The following is a 21,871-nucleotide window of genomic DNA, read 5'->3' as shown; positions in this document are numbered from 1 at the left end:
ACAGAGAGAGAGAGATCACAAGTAGGCAGAGAGGCGGGCAGAGAGAAAGGAGGAAGCAGGCTCCCCACGGAGCAGAGAGCCCGATGCGGGGCTCAATCCCAGGACCCCGAGATCATGACCCGAGCCGAAGGCAGCGGCCCAATCCACTGAGCCACCCAGGCGCCCCCAATTTGTCTATTCTTGATTAATATGTCTCTATCTTAAACCTTGAAGTCAGGTAGTTTCAATTCTTGCCATCCTGGGAATTTTCCCTTCCCTATACACTTTAGAATCAGTTTGTTAATGTCCACAAAATAATCTGCTGGGACTTTGATTGGGATTGGGATTGGGATTGAATCTACAGACCAAGTTGAGAAAAAATGGGCATATTTTTTTCTTTTTGGATATGACCTTTATTGAGCTTATCCACTGGAGTGGAAATAATGTCTGTACAAAACCAAATGTTTGTTACTATAACTTCTGCATCATAATTAAAATCCAAACAGTTTTTAAAAAACAGTCAACTCAATCAAAACCCACTACTTCAGAATCAATAGCTTCTTTGAAGCCACAATAACACTTAAATATGGTTAAGACTCAAACGCAGAAATTTGGTTGGTTGGAATGCTAATTAAACTTCCAACTTGCTCAAACAGAATTACAAAAAAGTAAAATTGTGTTTTTCACAGTGATAGAGTCCCCTGCAATCATCAACGCTGGACAGCTGTTAAGAGTATTTAGAGTCCCGAGATAATAAGGAATCCAAGCATCCTTGAGACAGTCTTCCTTTGTCCTTTCTTCCCAGTCAGAGCTTTGTGGATGTGTGGAATGACACCACTACCAGCAACTGGAGCCTTGATGAAAGAGCCCAATTCTTGATCTCCACCAATAGCAAGCTGCAAGTGATGAGGAGTAACACGCTTTACCTTTAAGTCTTTTGAAGCATTTCCTGCCAATTCAAGTACCTCTGTGGTTCCTCTACTCCAGGATGGCTGCGCTGTACACAGCTGCAGTCGCGCCCACACATCTGTAACTGGTCGTCCTAGTTTCAGGTGTTGATGGACGCAGCCCACCGGGAACTGCAAGCCTGCTCTCTCTGAGTGGGAAACCGCCTTTGTCTCGGCCTTCCCTGAGTCCTTCCCGGCCTTACCGCCAGCCACTTCGAATTCTGCTGTAGCTCAAACAAGCAAAGCTGAGAAAGAACTATTCAAACAGCCAGCGAGATCCCACCACCTACTCCTTCGTCGCACCGCGATTCAAACTGCCGAAAAATGAGCATCTTGACATTTTGAGTCTTTTTATCCATGGACATCTATTTATTTATGACTCTTAATCTTAAGAAATCTTAATGATTTCTTCCATTAGAGTCTTGTAGTTTTCCTCATGTGTAGCTCTTGTACATGTTTTTTGGATTTATACCTAAGTGTTTAATTTTGGGGATGCTAATGTAACTGATGTGGTTTTCAAAATAGTTTTTATCTAAGTATGGTTGACATAGGTAATATGTTTTTAATTTCAAGTTCCACTTGTTCATTGCTGACGTGTAGAAAAGCAATAGACTTTTGTATGTTGTTAATCTTATATCCTGCAACCCTGCTATAATAGCTTATTTGTTCCAGGAGGTTTTTTGTTGTTGATTTTTTCAGATTTTCTACATAGACAACCATGCTGTCTGTAAACAAAGACAGTTTTATTTCTTTTTTCCCAATCTGTGTCGTTTTTCATTTTCTTGTCTTATTGCATCAGCTAGGACTTCTTGTACAATGTTGAAAAGAAGAGGGAACATCTTTGTTTCATTCATGACCTTAGCGGGAAAAGTTTGAGTTTCTCCCACATAATGATGTTAGCTGTAGGTTTTTTTATAGATGCTCTTTATCAGGTTGAGGAAGTGCCCTTCTATTCCTCCATAATATTAATATGCCTAAAAAATTAACATGAGTTCTTTAATATTATCTATTATCTAATTGGTTTCAAATTTTTCCAAAGATCTTTTTACATTTAGTTGGTTTGAACCAGAATCCAATTAAGGTTGGCCTAAAATTCTTTTTTTATTATTTTTTAATGTGTATTATTTATATTGACTATGATAAATGGACACATACTTACCCCTTTTCAAAAGGGACAGATCCAGCATGTGGTAGGAAATGTTTAATTGGTTTTCTGGGTCAGGTTGGGGGTAGTTCTTACAGATTTTGCTGATTTCTGTGATGTAATTACCCTTACAATGCCTGATTTCAATCTACCAATGTAATGCTATTGAATAGGACATTTTGAAGAGCTATGAACAACTGGTTTTCTTAAGCCAATGGGAACTGGCTCTGGCACACCGCTGCTTGAAATGAGGGATTAAACCAGCAGATAAAACCAGGGTGTGGCAGCTCATGTGAACCTGGAACTGGCTACACTAAGGACCATGGGAGCAGTAGGTGTGAAAGTGGGCCAGTCACAGAGGAGAAGAGTAACTACATAGAAAGGTGGATGTACACAGGGTGGGTTACCCACATGTTTTGAGGGCTGAATCTTGGTGCAGCTCAAATACTCTTTTGTGATGCAAATAGCCTTCAGAGTCACAGTAACCTGCTCAAGAGGCTGCTGCCAAGGTTCTGTTGCCCTATGATAACAGTGCAGTCAGCCAGATCCAACAGTTTTCTGTGCCATGAAGAGCTGCATGAGGCTTGCCTGGGCTGACTTTGCCTCCAGAAGCTGAAATGAAATCAAAGAGAGAGGATAAATGGGGGCTTTTCCTTCTCTTTGGTGTGAGCCTATGTGATATAAACATATTTTCCATCAAGAATTAGTTGCTTAGAGAAGAAGGATCCAAGCAAATCTGGACCAGGTGTTCATTCCGCTTAGTCCTAGAGCCAAGAAAAACCATTTTCTGGGCACTGAGAAGAAGGAAAAGGGGAAGGCTAATTAATGGTCCTCTTTCTAATTGTTTCTGCTTGTCCCAGGGACTGGGCTTCATTTGACCCTTCAAGCTCCAGTGGGCAATGGGACCTTATTTCTGCAGACCATTTTCTGATGGTCATGAGAAAGTCACCCTGTGGGGAGTTTTAAAGATCGATGACTTATGGGGCGCCTGGGTGGCTCAGTGGTTTAAGCCTCTGCCTTCGGCTCAGGTCATGATCTCAGGGTCCTGGGATCGAGCCCCGCATCGGGCTCTCTGCTCAGTGGGGAACCTGTTTCTCCTCTCTCTCTGCCTGCCTCTCTGCCTGCTGTGACCTCTCTCTCTGTCAAATAAATAAATAAAATATTAAAAAAAAAAAAAAGATCGATGACCTCCTCTATGAAGTCAAAGCTTTACCTGCAGCAGTGTCCTTAGGAAACTAATATAGGCAACAAAAAATAAGAAATTCAGCTACTCAATCTGGGAAGGGCAAGCAGAAGGCTGTCGGATGTCACATAAGCAGGCTGATGGATTTTTCAGAGTCGACGGGTGTTTTGGCAGAATTGTCCTGAGTGACTGGTTGCTTAGGCGATGCGCAGACATAGCTTTCTTCTAACTCAATATGATGTCAATTATCTTTCTCTTTACCTGCTAGACTCTAGGAGAAATAAATCTGTATATTTTAGGAGGGTGCATATATTTCCTTTGCGAGTGAAATGAAACCAAGGGAATAATTTTAATAAATTATGAGTGCTCATTTATTCTGAAGGGGAGAAAAGAAAGGGTGATTCTCTTTCCAGAGCAGTCTCTTGATCTGTCCAATCTCTTAAAGAATAATTGAACCAGCAACAATCACTTCCATGAAGTATCTATTAATTATGCTGCTCTATAAACAGTCTCTGCATTCAGACATGCTGACTGCTAAAAACGGATCATTACATCAACAAGAGTGTCGTTAGAGTTTTAACTACTCCCAGATTCAGATCTAACCCTGAAAAATCAGGGCTGTTACTTTATTTTGCCTTTCCTTACTGTGCCCCAAATCTCATCTCACATATTCTGAAGCCTTTGCTTTCCTCCAAATTCAAGTCCTTTATCTTCTTTTGTGTTATCAATCTCATAAGGTGTCCCAAAATACACCATTTCTCTTAAATGATTCATTTTTTTTCTTATTCAGCGAACTCCCCGACAGCTGGCAGAAAATGCACCACGAACCAAGCCTGATATAGTCCATTCAGGCCTACATTTTTATCTTTCAAATGAGGAAGTTGGATTATGTGTCTCTTAGGATTAGGTTCAGCTGTAACAGAGACCAAAATAACAGTGGCTTAAATTAAACATGGGGTTATTTCTCTCCCACATAGTGAAGTCTGGTGGTAAAGAGTACAGGGTTGGCACAGCAACTCCATGATCATCAAGGACCCAGGCTCCTTCTATCTTGTTGCTCTGACATCCTCCAAACTTGACTTCCACCTCCTGGTCTAAGATGGCTGCTTTAGATTAAGCTGGCATGTCCACATTTATTTATGCTATCAGTAAAAAAGGGTGCATTGCCTCTGACAGGACACTACCAGGGGTCACACTCAACACTTCCACTTAAAAGCTATTGGATAGCTGCAAGAAAGTCTGGGAAATGAAGTGTTTATTCTGAGAAGCTACTGGCCAGCTAAAAATTGGATATTCTCTTACTATAGGGGAACAGGAGGATAGATACTGGGAAGAGTTAGCTGTTTGTACCACAGATTAGATCTGTGATTTGAATTCCTGTCTTCAAAGTCCTAAGGTTTATTTATGTGTGTTGCCAGGAACTACTGTGGGTCTGAGAAGGGGTGGTGTATGGGTAAATTTGCATAGGATCCCAGAAATTTTCTCAAAATCAGAGCATATGGATCCCCCACTTTGAATTGCATCGAACATTTCTGATAAGAGGTAGTGGTCTAGACTGAGAGCCATGGGCAGCCAACGTGTAAGAACTCTCAGAGCCCCAGGGTAAGAGGTGGTTCAGGGAAGTGCCCTCAGTTGGTCAAGGTGAAATTTGATTCTGGAGCAGGGAGCTAATTTGGACAAGGACACACTGAGCTGATGTTTAGACTGGTTTTCATCACTGACCTCGTGTATGTAACATTGACAGAAGCACCAGCAGCTGACAGCTGGGTCCTGAAATTGAACTGATAAGATTCTGTCTTTTTCTCCCTGAATGGGTTGTGATCCAAGTGATGGTTACAATAGAGTAGCGTTCTGAACCTTGCCATGACTGACATTCTGGGCCAGATGATTCTCTGTTGTGTATAGCTATAATGTGCATTGTAGGATGATTAGCAGCACCCTTGGCCTCTGCTCAACAGATGCCAGTAGTATCCCTCCCATTGCAAAAACCAAAAATGCCTCCAGACATTGTCAGATGTCCCCTGAGGGCAAAATCACTCAGCGTCCAACCACTAGACTAGGATCTAGGTAATGGTGCCCATTTTTATATTTGCTCATGGTTGGGTAATTTGGTGTCCACCCTTTCAAAAATTAGATGGGCTACATACATATCAAAGGCCTTATTATGTTCATGACTTTGACTTAATAATCCAATTTCTTGGCCTTTGCCCTAAGGGAAAATATTGCAGGAGGCTTTCTGTCTAAAAATGTTCCTTGTCATACCATTTTCAATAGAGAAAAGTTGGAAACAATCAAAAATATTTAAAAGTAAGGAACGAATTGAGTAAACCATGGCAGATCCTTGCACCCACTGAAATGCATGTATGAGTTTATAATAACATGGGAAAATACTTATGATAAGTGAGCACATAAAAAACTATGCAGAGAAAAAAGGCAGGAAGGAATTCACAAAAATAGTAGACTCTGGGAAGTGGGAATTAGGACCAGTTTTTTCTTCCTTCCATTTTCTTATAATATCCAAACTTTCTAAGCTCAATATGAATGATGTTATAGCAAACTACAAAACGAAACTTAAAAGAAAAAAAATCCCGATTTAAAAAAAAGTTCTCACAGCATTCCTTGGGAAAGACTGCCTCTCTTGGAGCATCCACAGACCTTTATAAACACTCCTGGAGGGGCTCCTGGGTGGCTCACTGGTTAGGTGTCTGCCTTTGGCTTGGGTCACGGTCCCAGCATCCTGGGATGGAGACCCATATCAGGCTCCTTGCTCTGTGGGAAGCCTGCTTCTCCCTCTACAGCTCCTCCAAGCTTATGTTCCCTTCCTCACGATCTTTCTTCGTCATAAATAAATAAAATCTTAAAAAACAAAAAACAAACAAACAAACAAACAAACCACTCCTGGAAGCAACACTGTGGGCAGAGAGGCCAAACCATTTCATATGAACCTACCAGCTGGCATTTAATGGAGAATCCCTAGTAAAGGCTCTGATAGTCTAGATGGAAGGAACCCACACCACCTATGAGAAATCTTGACAGAAGCCACTGTCAAATAGGAGTCCTCGATATTGTATAGTCCCACTCCTGAGAGTCAGGAGATTCAGGGCAGTTAGCCGCTGAGTCCTGAGCTGTGAGAGCTGTTATCCTGGTTCCTCCCCAGACAGGAAGATGGCTTTCCTTACTCCATCACTTTCTTACAAGAAGTAAGTATTAGAAGTAAGAGCAAAGCGGCGTGGGACCTGTGTCTTACAAAGCTTGTTTCCCTTTGGGTGTGTGTAGTAGACACTGCGGAGGCAGCTTGAGCCCTCCTCCCTGCACCTGATGGCTCCGTAGGCCACCCTAGAGATGAGTGGCACAGGGAACTTGTTTTAAATTCCAGATTCCCAGCTCCTCCTCTAGATAATCTCATTTAATAGTCTTGGAAAATGGGACACTCGGGAATTTGCATGTGAGCTCCCAGGTAATTCTGATGCATAATCCAGTTTGGGAACCATTGTTTTACCCACTCCTGGAAAAACTACACCCTCATGCGCTTCTTCTGAAGTAATCCTTAACAGTATGGAGGTTCCTCAAAAACAGAACTCTGTATCCCCATGTTCATAGCAGCATTATTCACAATAGCAGAAATGTGGAAGCAACCCAAGGGGCCATCTCAGATGAATGGGTAAAGAAACAAAACGTGGTATAGCCACCCAACAGAGTATTTTTGTTCAACCTTCAAAAGGAGCAAAGTTCTGACACATTGTATCAGAGATGAACCTTGAAGACATTATCCTGAATGAAATAAGTCAGACAGAAAAGGACCAAAATGGTGTGATTCGGCTTACACGTGGTTCCTAGCGAAGTCAAATTCCTCCAGACAGAAAGTGGAACGGCCGTTGCCAGGAGCTGAGGGGCAGGAGGTGTGGGAAGTTTTTTAATGGGTATGGAGTTTCAGGCTACAGAAATGAAAAAATTGTGGAGATACGTGGTGGTGGTGTTCTTAATGCCAGGAAACTGGACGGTTAAAAATGGTTAACAGGGTAAATTGTACATAAAAAAAACCCCAAGAAACCAGCCAAACATCCACCAAAATAAAATCTGCAATTCTTTCTAGCAAGGAAATAAGCCAACATGAAGAAGCTTAAAGCCAAGAAAAATCACTTTTTTGGGAATACAAAATACTATCAGCGACGAAAATCTTTAGGAAAGAAAATTAGTAAAAAACACACTTCTTGTATCGTATCGGGGTCCCTTATAAAATAAATAGTAAGAGAAACAGGGAGAAAAAAGTAAATCTCTAGTTAAAAGGGAAAAAAATAATTCCTAAAAGTTTATGAGCAGGTCTTTTTGGGTCTTGAACAATGTCTCTGAAATGTTAGAGTTCAAAACTTTCAGAATACTATAGCCTCCTGCCCCACTCAGCAGATGGGGGACATGGGATTACTTTCTCTCCTGTAGACATAATCTGTCTTTTTTTTTTCTTTTCAGCATAACAGAATTCATTGTTTTTGCACCACACCCAGTGCTCCATGCAATACATGCCCTCCTTAATACCCACCACCCGGTTCCCCTAACCTCCCACCTCCCGCCCCTTCAAAACCCTCAGGTTGTTTTTCAGAGTCCATAGTCTCTCATGGTTCACCTCCCCTTCCAATTTCCCTCAACTCCCTTCTCCTCTCCATCTCCCCATGTCCTCCACATTATTTGTTATGCTCCACAAATAAGTGAGACCATATGATACTTGACTCTCTCTGCTTGACTTATTTCGCTCAGCATAATCTCTTCCAGTCCCGTCCATGTTGCTACAAAAGTTGGGTATTCATCCTTTCTGATAGAGCAAGGGACAAATGGATAAGGAAGACGTGGTCCATAATCTGTCTTTGATGTTCAAACAGATTCAGAGACTCTGGGGTCTTCTTGTGCTGGGTGCCAATAGAGGATCCCTGTTCCTTGCATCAGCGGGAAACCCTTCTGGGTGCGTGATGACTTGCTATATAGACTAAAGAGACCCTGGTCAGTTGGGGACTGTGTGATCTAAAAGGGCCCAGTGGCACAAAAACAGACACATAGATCAGTGGAACAGAATAGAGAGCCCAGAAATCGACCCTCAACTCTATGGTCAACTAATCTTCGACAAAGCAGGAAAGAATGTCCAATGGAAAAAAGACAGCCTCTTCAATAAATGGTGCTGGGAAAATTGGACAGCCACATGCAGAAAAATGAAATTGGACCACTTCCTTACACCACACACGAAAATAGACTCCAAATGGATGAAGGACCTCAATGTGAGAAAGGAATCCATCAAAATCCTTGAGGAGAATGCAGGCAGCAACCTCTTCGACCTCAGCCGTAGCAACATCTTCCTAGGAACAACGGCAAAGGCAAGGGAAGCAAGGGCAAAAATGAACTATTGGGATTTCATCAAGATCAAAAGCTTTTGCACAGCAAAGGAAACAGTTCACAAAACCAAAAGACAACTGACAGAATGGGAGAAGATATTTACAAACGACATATCAGATAAAGGGCTAGTATCCAAAATCTATAAGGAACTCAGCAAACTCAACACCCAAAGAACAAACAATCCAATCAAGAAATGGGCAGAGGACATGAACAGACATTTCTGCAAAGAAGACATCCAGATGGCCAACAGACACATGAAAAAGTGCTCCACGTCACTTGGCATCAGGGAAATACAAATCAAAACCACAATGAGATATCACCTCACACCAGTCAGAATGGCTAAAATTAACAAGTCAGGAAATGACAGATGCTGGCGAGGATGCGGAGAAAGGGGAACCCTCCTCCACTGTTGGTGGGAATGCAAGCTGGTGCAACCACTCTGGAAAACAGCATGGAGGTTCCTCAAAATGTTGAAAATAGAACTACCCTATGACCCAGCAATTGTACTACTGGGTATTTACCCTAAAGATACAAATGTAGTGATCCCAAGGGGCACGTGTACCCGAATGTTTATAGCAGCAATGTCTACAATAGCCAAATTATGGAAAGAACCTAGATGTCCATCAACAGATGAATGGATAAAGAAGATGTGGTATATATACACAATGGAATACTATGCAGCCATCAAAAGAAATGAAATCATGCCATTTGCGACGACGTGGATGGAACTAGAGCGTATCATGCTCAGTGAAATAAGTCAATCGGAGAAAGACAACTATCATATGATCTCCCTGATATGAGGACATGGAGAAGCAACATGGGGGGGTAGGGGGATAGGAGAAGAATAAATGAAACAAGATGGGATTGGGAGGGAGACAAACCATAAATGACTCTTAATCTCACAAAACAAACTGGGGGTTGCTGGGGGGAGATGGGATTGGGAGAGGGGGAGGGGGCTATGGACATTGGGGAGGGCAAGTGCTATCGTGAGTGCTATGAAGTGTGTAAACCTGGCGATTCACAGACCTGTACCCCTGGGGATAAAAATACATTATATGTTTATTAAAAAAAAAAATTTGGAAGGGGAGGCAAACCATAAGAGACTATGGACTCTGAAAAACAACTTGAGGGTTTTGAAGGGTCAGGGGTGGGAGGTTGGGGGAACAGGTGGTGGGTAATGGGGAGGGCACGTTTTGCATGGAGCACTGGGTGTTGTGCAAAAAGAATGAATACTGTTACGCTGAAAAAATAAATAAAATGGAAAAAAAATAAATAAAAGGGCCCAGTGGGTGGGGAGCTTGTATGAACGTGAAAGATTACTATTAGGGTGGTTAGCTGCTCATCATTATTTTCCCAGCTTTACATATAGCGTGAGTGATGTTTCAGTTCGGATTGGATCTGTTCTATCTGTGTGAGTGAAAATCTAAAACAACAGTGGCTGAAACAACACAGAAGTTTATCTGACAGCCCTGTAAATGCATCCAGAGCTAGGGAGTCTGGGCTGCTGTGGTGGCTCTGCGAAGCTCTTTAGGGATTCAGGCTCCTTCTGCCTTATCACTGCCGTCCTGAGCTCATGGCCCAATACCATCATTTGACCGTTCGGCTTCAGCTATCTAGTTGATGCTCTGGCCCAGGAGAAAGAGGAGGGGTACAGAGGCCCACTCCTCCCCAAAAACACCAGATGCACAGGACACTGCCATGTAAATGGAGTGTCCCAAGGGCCAGAATGTCCTCTTATGGCCACAGCTACCTACAGGGGAGGCTGGACCATGCAAGCTCTATTCCAGGGAGCTGTTGCCCAGCTAGGAAGGAAGGGCTGATATTGGGGTGGATGATGAACTGTCTTTGTTCCCAGGAAGACAGTCAGAGGATAGGATACGGGCAGATCTTCTTGAGCCCTGTGCTGCATGTCTCTGTGAGACTTTTCCGGGCCCTCGACCTCAGTGTCTCTTTTAATTTCTTTTTAAGTATTTTATTTATTTGACAGAGAGAAATCACAACTAGGCAGAGAGGCAGGCAGATAGAGAGGAGGAAGCAGGCTCCCTGCGGAGCAGAGAGCCTGATGCAGGGCTCGATCCCAGGACCCTGGGATCATAACCCGAGCCGAAGGCAGAGGCCTTAACCCACTGAGCCACCCAGGCGCCCCTCTTTTAATTTTTACAACTTCTCCAGGTTTCTGTTATTTTTCACTTTACAAACAGAGGTACTAAGACCCTGAGAGCTTATGTCACTTGTCCTAGGCAGCTCCGTAAACAGTGCCATTGGTCTCCAAATTCTTCAGAATCAGCTTTGGGTGCTCCCAAAGCCTTTCGTGTGTTGCCCCCAACAGTGCTAAGTAGCGTCTGGCCCGGGGATGCCTGTGTTGGTCTACCATGGCTCTCTCAATTCTGGGCGGCATCACCTCTAAACATATGTCTTATTAACTCCTGAGTCCGCTATGCCAGAGCCCAGGAACCTGTTGTGCTGAAAGCTGCACATCAGCCCTGTCTTTACCGAGGAAGCTCAAAACCCTCAGTTGGGTTGTTGCCTCGCTTGTTTTTGAGCTCATGTGAGCATTCCAGTGTGGATTTACCATCCTAGGTTGGGCGGCTATTCACACTTTAACTAAGGACATGCATGTGCTAAGCGGGGGAGGAGGACGCTTGTTCCAGACCTCAGAGGGACAAGGAGAAAAAGGAGTATCTGTCCAGAGCTGGGCTCCGCCAGTGCTGAGATGTCAGTTGGTAGAGGGAAACATCTCGGAATGAGAAAGCTGGGGGGAATATCCCCCTTTGGCTGGCTCCGTTTTCTCTTGATGTTTATATGAGTTCCTTCCATACTTTCAAAGACTACTCTCGAGGGATTAGGGAATTACATGTTTAAATCAATGAGGAATAAGCCAAGAAGTATAGATTTTAAGAAAGAGGCTGGTGTCCTGGGTTTTGTTCCAGCCCAGGAGCTGCCCCTCCCCCTTGCCTTTACCCCTGTCCATCCCCCGCTGGTGGAAGTCTTCTTCTCAGGGGCCGTTCTAAGATGCAATGACAGCCCTGCCTTGCTGAGGGAAGACCACAGAGACTTCTTTTCAGCTCCATGGCGGGGTTGTTCCATGCAACGTTGAGGCTCAGTGCCTTACATCCCATCTCCTTTGAAGGAGCACAGAGTAGGTTGCATGTTCCTTTCCCATACTTCTTTTCTTTCATGGATGACACCTCCACCATCCTGCCTTTTGGCTATTTCAGAGAATCCTCTAATTCTAGCTCTTAATTTCTGTTTTTAAATACCCTTTCAAGCGGACACATAAAAGTAAATTCTTATTTATTATTTAAAAAGTTTAGAAAACAGAGATACCTAAAAGAAGAAAAGAAAATGTGCCTCTTATTCTATTACCCAGAGATAATTGTGACCAATTATTCATACATCTTTCTAAGCACCTAAGCATATGCACGTGTGGATAAAAAGCTTTAGGGAAGCAAAAGTGAGGTCAGGTTACTTTATAACCAGCTTTTGTCTTTCTATGTCAATAAATACATTTCTGCAGTATTGTTTTTAATGGCTGAGGACAGTACATCACACCATCATTTTTTGGTTTTGATGTTTCCACCTCTTTTTTTTTTTAACATGTAATACATTATTTGCTTATGGGGTACAGGTTTGTGAATCATCAGTCTTACATAATTCACAGGACTCACCATATCACATACCCTCCCCAATGTCCAACACCCAGCCACCCTACCCCCACCCCAGCAGCCCTCCATTTGTTTCCTGAGATTAAGAGTCTCTTATGGTTTATCTCCTTCCATGGTCCCATCTTGTTTCATTTTTCCCTCCCTTCCCTTCACAAGCCCCTCCCTGCCTCTCAAATTCCTCATACCAGAGAGATCATATGATAATTGTCTTTCTCTGATTGACTTATTTCATTTAGCATAATACCCTCTAGTTCCATCTACATCATTGCAAATGGCAGGATTTGGGGGTTTTGATGGCTGCATAGTATTCCATTGTATATATATATACCACATTCTCTTTATCCATTCATCTGTTGATGGACATCTAGTTTCTTTCCATAGTTTGGCTATTGTGGATATTGCTGCTATAAACATTCGGGTGCATGTGCACCTTTAGATCACTACATTTGTCTCTTTAGGGTAAATACTCAGTAGTGCAATTGTGGGGTCATAGGGCAGCTCTATTTTCAAGTTTTGAGGAACCTCCATACTGTTTTCCAGAGTAGCTGCACCAGCTTACATTCCCACCAACAGTGGAGGAGTTTCCCTTTTCTCTGTATCCTCACCAGCACCTGTTATTCCCTGACTGGTTAATTTTAGCCATTATGACTGGCATGAGGTGATATCTCACTGTGGTTTTGACTTGTATTTCCCTGATGTCAAGAGATGTGGAGCACTTTTTCATGCGTCTTTTGGCCATTTGGTTGTCTTTGCAAAAATGTCTGTTCATGTCTTCTGCCCATTTCTTGATTGGATTATTTGTTCTTTGGCTGTTGAGTTTGGTAAGTTCTTTATAGATTTGGGATACTAGCCCTTTATCTGATATGTCATTTGTAAATATCTTTTCCCGTTCTGTCAGTTGTTGTTTGGTTTTGATTGTTTCTTTTGCTGTGCAAAAGATTTTTATCTTGATGAAGTCCCAATAGTTCATTTTTCTCCTTGCTTCCCTTGCCTTTGGTGATGTTTCTAAGAAGATGTTCTGTGGCTAAGGTCAAAGAGGTTGCTGCCTGTGTTCTCCTCAAGGATTTTGATGGATTCCTGTCACATTGAGGTCTTTCATCCATTTTGAGTCTATTTTGTGTATGGTGTAAGAAAATGGTTCAGTTTCATTCTTCTGCGTGTGACTGTCCAATTTTCCCAACACCATTTGTTGAAGAGACTGTCTTTTTTTCCATTGGACATTCTTTCCTGCTTTGTCAAAGATTTGTTGACCATAGAGTTGAGGGTCCATTTCTGGGTTCTCTATTCTGTTCCACTGATCTATATGTCTGTTTTTGTGCCAGTACTACTTAGGATTATTGATCATTTCTTTGAAAAAAGTTGATGGTATTTTGATAGGAATTGCATTAAATATCCCCTAATGTTGGGCAATAAGATTAGTTCATTGTTCTATTTTTGAAAAAAATTATTATTTTTTAATCTTTATTTTTAATATAAATAAGATCTTAGGGTGCATCCTTGATTATTTCCTTAGAATAAATTCCTAGAAGTGGAGTACTGTGCAACTTTTAGGGATTTTTTAATATATATGTCAAATTTATCTGTAGAGAAGCAGTAATAATTTACACTCATCTGCCATGTATGAGAGGATTCCCTGCATTCTGGTTCAGTGTTTTTTTTTCTTTTTCTAACTTTTTTTAAATTAAAAAAAAAAATTTAATAAGGGCTTGAACTTCCAACTCTGAGATCAAGACCTGAGCTGAGATCAAGAGTTGAAAGTTTAACCAACTGAGCCACCCAGGGGCCCTGACACTGTATTTTTCTTTCAAGTTCTGGAAAGTCAATGACATTCTGTAACCTTTTGAGAAAGAACCACAATTGCAGATCTATCATATACAGAAAGTTTTCCTTCCATGACAACTCCATCTGAGAACTCAGGACAAAAGTCTGCCCAAAAAGGAGACAAATTAGAACCAAAGTCAGATATGTCTATCTCAGAACATTCTCTCATTTCCATCAGCTCCTGAACACACATCTGCCCATACCACTCTCTGTAATTTATGACCTAGGCTGGATTCAATGCTGACCTAGATAGAGAATACTTTGGATCTCATTACCAGTCCTCTGAACCATCTGGTCCTGGCTAAACACGTTAGCCTGCAGTTGGAACCTTCATCACTCAACCAGCTTTCTGCTTGCCAGTTTTCTAATAAAAAATATTTCCTTGCTTTCTATGCAAAAATAAAGGGTGTGGATATCTTTTGTTTATTTTTACCTGATAGCCAAGTTGCTTATTTTTCAAACCTTGGCAATCCTGCAGATTTCGTCGCAGCATCCTGAAAGCCCCAGGAGAGCATGGAAAGAGAAGAGAAGGAACGGATTCCTGTAGTCACAAGGACTTGGGCTGGAGAAGTTGCCTCTGCATGTTATCTCACTTATGTTAATACTTAAAATATTTGTGCTTGGGGGGAAATGCCAATTATTTTCAAAACCGAGATTCTGTTCTTCACTACAAGCATTTTTTTTAAGTTCCTAGAATGAACTAGGGGATTGTTCTTCCAAGCTCATAAGCTATTTTTATCTACAGCAATATGGAGCACACACACACCTGTTTGCACACACACCTACCTGCATGGACACTTGGGTTCATTATGTTGAAGGTAGAGCTAAGAAACAGTAAGCTCGATGTTTTACCACCAATGTAGAAGTGTATTGTTGGGGCACAAAAGACTGTCTTCCTTCATAGGTACTCATTTTCTCAAATAATACTTTGGAATCTTATAATCAGTCATATGGGTAAAAAGACCTAGTATTAGAACTTTCTATTGTTACTTGTGTTGTGTTGTGTTGTTATGGTCTCTATTTAATCATTCAAAGTTTCCTTATCAAGAGCCTACTGTGGGCAAAGCCCTCTGCTGGATGCTGTGAAAGCCATGAAGACAGAATCCTTAATTCAGCTCTGTCACCCATCAGCTGTCATGAAAGTGTCCTTTTCCTTTACATGGTCTGTTTACGCACCTTTAAAACAAGGCACCTGGACTTATTGCTCATGGAGCACTAATTCCTGGACACTTGTGGGCTCCTCCTGGTGGAATAACAAACCCTGCATCCCCTGCCACAAGTGGGAGAGACCCAAGGCTCATTCTGGAGGTGAAGCAGGTCAAAGCTGCCGGGAACTACTTCCCAGACAAGGATGCAAGCCCTGGTCAGCCCAACAGATGCTGAGATAGCACCAAAGGTGTCTGATCCAGCACGTCACATTATTTGTAGTCATATAGTAGTGACTTCATAAAAGGTTTGACTACAAAGACTTTCAGAAAATACACAGTGCAGCTAGAAGGGTGTGATGAAAATTCAGGCACTCATTGCCAGATCCAGTCATTTGACACTATCCCCTCTTACTCCCTGACTCTGTGAATCCCAGATCCATGTCATTTCAGCCGTAAATACTTCAAAATGCATCTGTAATTGGAAGGACTTTTTAGAAATGTAACTACCACAAATCACTCCTACAAAATTAACAGTCATTCCTTCATATTAGATCAGTTCTCTTAAAGATGTCTCTTTAGTGTGTTTTGATGTGTTTTGTTTTCAAATCAGAACCTAAACAAGGCTCATGCATTTATTTTGATGCTTCTTATGGCTTAAGTCTTTTTTTTTTTTTCAAGATTTTACAAGAGGAGGGGCAGAGGGAGAGAGAGAAGCAGACTCCCTGCAGAGCAGAGAGCCCAATGTGGGGCTCCATCCCAGGACTGTGGGAACATGACCTGAGCCAAAGGCAGATGCTTAACTGACTGAGCCACCCAGGTGCCCCTCTTGGGTCTTTTTTATTCTTTAACAATTTCCACTCTTTTCTTCCCTTTTTCCATGCTATTGATTTGTCATGGATACTAGGTCATTTATCTTATAGAACATCCCACATTCTGGGTTGGGCTGATTGTCTTTATAGTGTTGCTTAATTTCTTCTTCAATCCCTATATTTTCTGTAAACTGTTAAGAGATCCAGAGGCTTGATTAGTTTCAGGGTCAATTTTTTAAAGGCAAGGATGTGTCCAAGTTGGTGCTGTGTATTTTACATTGCATCACCTTAGGATGCGCTTAAGAACCAGTTATCCTATTTATAGTGGTAGATCAGAGGGCCCAAGTGATTTAGACCACCTTGACAAGAGGCAGAGGGGATGCGGTTTGGACCTTCTCGATCTGATCTCCAAATCCATACTTTGAGTCACTACCCCATTCTGCAGGAGGGACAAGTGCTCCATTTTCACGCCTTGCTCTCTTCCTGAAGTCCCTATGACCTGCACTCATGCTTTCTCAATACCAAAATGCTGTAGGTTGGCTTATATATATTAAACTAGGGAGGACAACAGGTGCAATGGTCTCGAGTATCAAGAAGGCTCGGCATGTGGCTCCCTCTCTTCTCTCCCGGCTGTTGTGGAAGTCATGAGAGGTGGGAGGGTCTGGGGAGGGCCTAGCATCTGACAAGTTTTCCTCAGCACCTGCATTTCCCTTTGGCCCTAAAACCTTCAGGCTCCAGCTGTAAGTGTATTGCTTGTTAAAGGAATTGAGGACTGTACCAAAATGTGAACACATTTTCAGGCTTCATGCAGTCTTTATTGTGAATTTCCCATCTCCTCGTCTTGCCTCCTTTTCTTCCTTTTTTTTTTTTTAAGATTTTATTTATTTATTTGACAGAGATCACAAGTAGAGAAGCAGGCAGAGAGAGAGGAAGGGAAGCAGGCTCCCTGCTGAGCAGAGAGCCTGATGCGGAGCTCAATCCCAAGACCCTGAGATCATGACCTGAGCCGAAGGCAGAGGCTTTAACCCACTGAGCCACCCAGGTGCCCTTTTCTTCTCACACACTCTTCTGCCGTGATTTTTCTCATATGGTAAGATGGGGTTTCCATTGGGCTCATCCATCTTGTCCCTTCCTCAAGGGACAGGGAGCTTTAGCACAATCCCACACTGAACTTGCACTTCCAAATATGGCTGAGGCAGCAAGGGAAAGGTGGGTGTCATAGGTTCTGCCCTCTGAAGTCTCTGAAGGCCCCAAACCTGAGGGTCTACCTCCACCCTGGAGGGAGGGAAAGAGCTGCATAAGAGAACTCCTGGTTGGGTTCCGGGCTCCCTGAGTCCAGGTTGCTGACGGGTGGAGAAGGCAGAGAAACAAGAGAAGACAGAGAGGCCATCTGACAGAACATAGAGGAATCCATTGCACCTGCCTCTGGCGCATGGGTTTCTCCCCAATTCACCCAAGTTGAAGGTGTGTTCTTTCCGTCTAAGGGCGATCAGTGTTGTAGGCCTCCCAGATGTGGCCGTGAGAGAGGGAGCAGCTGGGACATTTGTTCTTGCCGTTTGTGGTGGCTATTATCTTCTGTGCCCTCCTCTCCTTCATTTGCAAGTAATATTTACAGAGCTTCTGGCAATTTGCAAGGCCAGGGGCCCTCATGGTGCCTTCAGGAGGGGAGAAACAGGGGCAACACTCACAGTCTATTTGTCGAGCTTCCTCCACAATGAAATGGCTGAGCTGGGGATTGAACCCACATCCCTGGAATGGTGAGTGGCTTCCCCTATGACACCGTCCCTCTATATAAGCTTCATTTCGGAGAAGTTAGAGGGGCTTGGGTGTCACTTTCTTCAAGGCCCAGGTGAGAACGCCGATTGCGTTTGCTCTACCTGTGATCAGTATTCTGTGAGAAAGGGTCAGCTGGCTGTTCAGAATGCGAAAGAATTTTCTGTGAGCACCCCCTTTTCTGCACTAATTAATAAAGGCATTTATACAGCCCACCGGGGTCTCCTCAGTACACATTCCTTGTTGCTGTTATGGTTGTTGATATGCTTGGTGTTTTGGCTTTTTAAATTGAAAAATCATATTTCCTGCAATTCCAGGAGTCACATGTGCTCATTTGGAAAATATTAGAAAAACAGAGAAAAGCATGAAGAAGAGAAGAAAGCGTGCCCAGTCTCCTGCTGTCCTGAGTCAAGCGAGGCTTGGTGGGTTTCCTTCCGTCTTCTTGCCACCTATGCCCCTCCAGATCCTTGCCCCACTCTCCTTGTCTCGCACCATATTGGCAGGCCCTGTGCCCTCTCCTAGGACTGGCTTCAGCTGTATGGGAGGCCCGCCAGAAGGAAAGAGAGTAAGGTTGAGGAATTTATGTCCCTGGCTCTCTATACCCAAGATCACCTCTGCTGAAGGCCACTGCTCCTCTCAAGACCCAGGGGCCTAACGAGACACCCTCTCCCTGCAAATTCCGGTACCTAGCCCCAATCTCCTTCCTTTGAGCTTGAAAGTGGTGAGGCCCCAGCCTCTGTACCACTGGCTGTGCTCCCACATACCCACACTTTTATAAATAACCCCTCCCCGGATCATCCTGCTATGAACGTGCTGTCTGCTTTTCTGCTGGCAACCTGACTGATGCACCTTCGGACTCACAGACATTTTGAGGCCTTTCTCTGGAAGTTCTCATTGCTATGATGTTTTATGAGGTTTCCAAAACATTGTATGAAGTGCCCAGAATAAACTTGGGGGTCCTCAGGAGAGAGGGCATTTAATTTCCTGACTGCTGCCTGGTACCCCCACCACTGCGCTGGCCTGGAGTAGGATGAGGCCCGTGTCCATGTGTTGTGGTATGAGGGATTCTACACTCCCACCCTGTCCCAAACACCCCAACTCCTGTTGTCCCCACACCTCCATTAAAGTCACTCCTTCAATCACCAGGATTTCTGCATAAGGTCCCAGGTAGAGAGGAGGAATGACTGGCTCATGCTGAGGCCTTAGCATGGAAAGCCACCGCAGGCCCCCACTCACTGTCTGGCTGAGCCTTCTTGCCCCTCTTGTCGCAGTTTTGATGAGGCCTTCCCCAAAAAGCCTCTGAGCCCTCCATCCTAGCTAGGGGCCCCTCCTCGACTCTTACAGCAATGTCTTGTACCTCTCCTGAGGCTGTGAGGCCTGTGAGGGCAAGAATTGTGTCCGACTCACCCTTCCTCCTGGCACCCCCCATAACACTTGGCACATGATACATGCTCCATAAATAGGCTGGATATTACATGTTTGGGACATCGTCCAGAATCATATTTCTCCACTGGATCCATTTCTCCACTGTTTCCAGTTAGAAGAAACTTGATTTGAATGAGCCAGCCACTTCTTCCTTGAATATTGTACACATGACAATCCATTCACCCATCCCCACAGGCACTGATGTGAATGGACCCCTAGACAGGTGAGTTTGGTGGAGGTGGAGGTGGACCTTTGTCAGGGCCCCTTGTGGGATTGTCAACACGGGAGGAAGCAGAAGAGTGAGGGACATAGGGGAAAACTATTCCATTGCTTCCTCAAGCCCAGGTATATTTTTAAAAGGTCACGGCTGCTGACAGTCACAGGAAGATAAACCTCAGAGGCAATTTCAGTCTTCTGGGGTCACTTCTGAATTTATCCACCTTATTTAATATTACCCTCTAATGTGGGGTCAGGGGAGCTCTGTTCATTAGTGAAGTATTAAAAACCTCTCTTTTTGAAGAAAATACTCTGCATTGGAGTAAAGCCACACTGAGGGGTTTACAGGAGACAAATATAGTGGTGACTTCTAGGGTGAGCAGTGGACGAGCCGTGTAGACTGGGGAGTGGTGGGAACGAAATGTCTCAATTCTGCCTTTAGTATCATGTTGACTTTTGAATCCCAGGAGTTTATAATCTATTAAAAAATAAAATTACATTTAGAGAAACTTTCCAATGGAAAAAAGATAAGAACTTGTTTGCAATAGCATCACTGGACAAGTAGCTTGCTTTTTAAAAATTTTTATTTATCTTTATTTTTTATTTTTTTATTTTTTTAAATTTATTTTTTATTTTTTATTAACATATAATATATTGCTTTGCTTTTGCAATAGGGACATCGATGATTCTTATCTGAACCACAACGTACGCATATCTTCCAATCTAGTTATTAGACAATTATGGGCACCAACTACCGATGGGATGAATATGAGATCCTAAGCACTGAAAAGAAGATCAGATAATTGGTTACCAACTGCAGTACATGGATAACATAGTAGCAACAACTGATGAAAGTGATAACGGAGCTTGCTTCCTCCTCAGTGTGGGCATTCTGGCCATGCACAGTGAGGCATGCCCAGAAGGAGCTGTGCAAGTTGCCACATGTGGCATGGCTGACGGAATCTGGGTCAGAATGCAGAGTAAAAGTATTCTAGTCACACACTAATTTTGGTTTGCAAATTCCAAATTCAGTCATCCTTGGTGATTCACTTAATAAGTTACTGGTAAGAAGTGGTGAGTTCTTCATAAACGACAGTTGAAGGATGGTGTGGCATTCAATCAGACAAGCAGAAGTAAGGACTCCCATGTTTGGAGAGCAATTTGCATCCGTCACAGAATTCATGCATCCCACCAGTGGCCTTCCAGCCCACTTGGAAAATGACTATGTTAGAATTTCTGTATTGCCAAAGTCATAAAGAATTTGAACTCTGATGGAAAGGATCACTCATCCCAATCAAGCTTTTTCCCGGTAGGAAGTAGCCCTTCAAATGAAGGTCTCTGATGTATCAGCTTTGGCATCTGGAACAACTTTTCTAGAAGGAACTTGCTATGTGAGCTAGCTGCTAACACTCGGGAAAATCGTTGCACAAGCAGGTTATGAGTATTGAGTAGCTCCACCCCTTCCTTACACTGAGCCATGCTAAGCTTCCCAAGGCAAGGATGATAGAGTTTTTGAGGCAAAGGATTTAGACTCCCTTACTTCTCTATGCTCTGGTCCTCTTGACCCTCTAGGACGCTCTAGGATCTTCCCAGCATCTGCCTTGATTGTCCTGTCTCTCAGGTCTAACTCTACACTTGTTCTTTGGACTTGGGGACACTCTTGGGCTTCTCCAGGTTTGACCATCACATGCTATCTTTTGGCGCTGACACTCACTTCCCACACCTGTTCACCCAATCCATCTCCAATTCTACATCCAGCTCCAGTGGCCCAGAGGGGAAGTGGCATGTACTAAAATGAAATCTTCAAGGTTCTTGAATCCAAACTCTTCTGCTCCTTGCCACCTGCCATAACCAACCATCATGTATGCTTAGGGACAAGTCTATGTCCAGCCATGTAGGATGAATCTGTACTCTCTAGGAATTGAGAATATGTGTGCATTTAGGGTTGACAGTCCACTGGTTAAACACGGAATTATGTCCCTGTCACGTGATACAGCCATTGTCCCACTGCCCCGACCACCTAGACTCCTTCCCTGGAATTTCCGGGACCTTCATCTAATCCTGCAGCTTTAGGAACACTGCCTAAAGGAGGAACACTCTAGCAGAGTGTGGAGGTGGGCCTAGTGACCTGGTTGGATACCCTGGTTGACCTCCATTCTGATTGGTCAATACCTGAGCATACTAGTTGCTGTATGTATTAAATAACCACCTTGTGCAAGGGAGCCATGGGCAGGATTTCCATATTAAAAAAATGAAAAAGAAAGAAAGTCAAGGGGCTGCTGTCAGGTATTCCCAGCCAACAGCCTCTTCTCTGTAAGGCTGCCCCAGAGGCATGAGGGTTTGTTTGCAACAAGCAGATGATTTAGTAAATATTTTTTTTGC

The 21,871-nt window shown here is 43.3% G+C and overlaps 1 pseudogene; it reads right to left on the bottom strand.

Annotated features, from left to right (window-relative positions):
* Window positions 1-716: 716 nt before the first annotated feature.
* The window catches only part of LOC123940668, a 32,370-nt pseudogene continuing 11,215 nt past the window's right edge, over window positions 717-21,871 (bottom strand).

The sequence above is a fragment of the Meles meles genome, chromosome 4 (assembly GCF_922984935.1).
Source record: "Meles meles chromosome 4, mMelMel3.1 paternal haplotype, whole genome shotgun sequence".
Taxonomy (NCBI): Eukaryota; Metazoa; Chordata; class Mammalia; order Carnivora; family Mustelidae; genus Meles; species Meles meles.
Note: the sequence above shows the minus strand (reverse complement) of the source record. Positions and strands in the feature narration are given on the sequence as shown.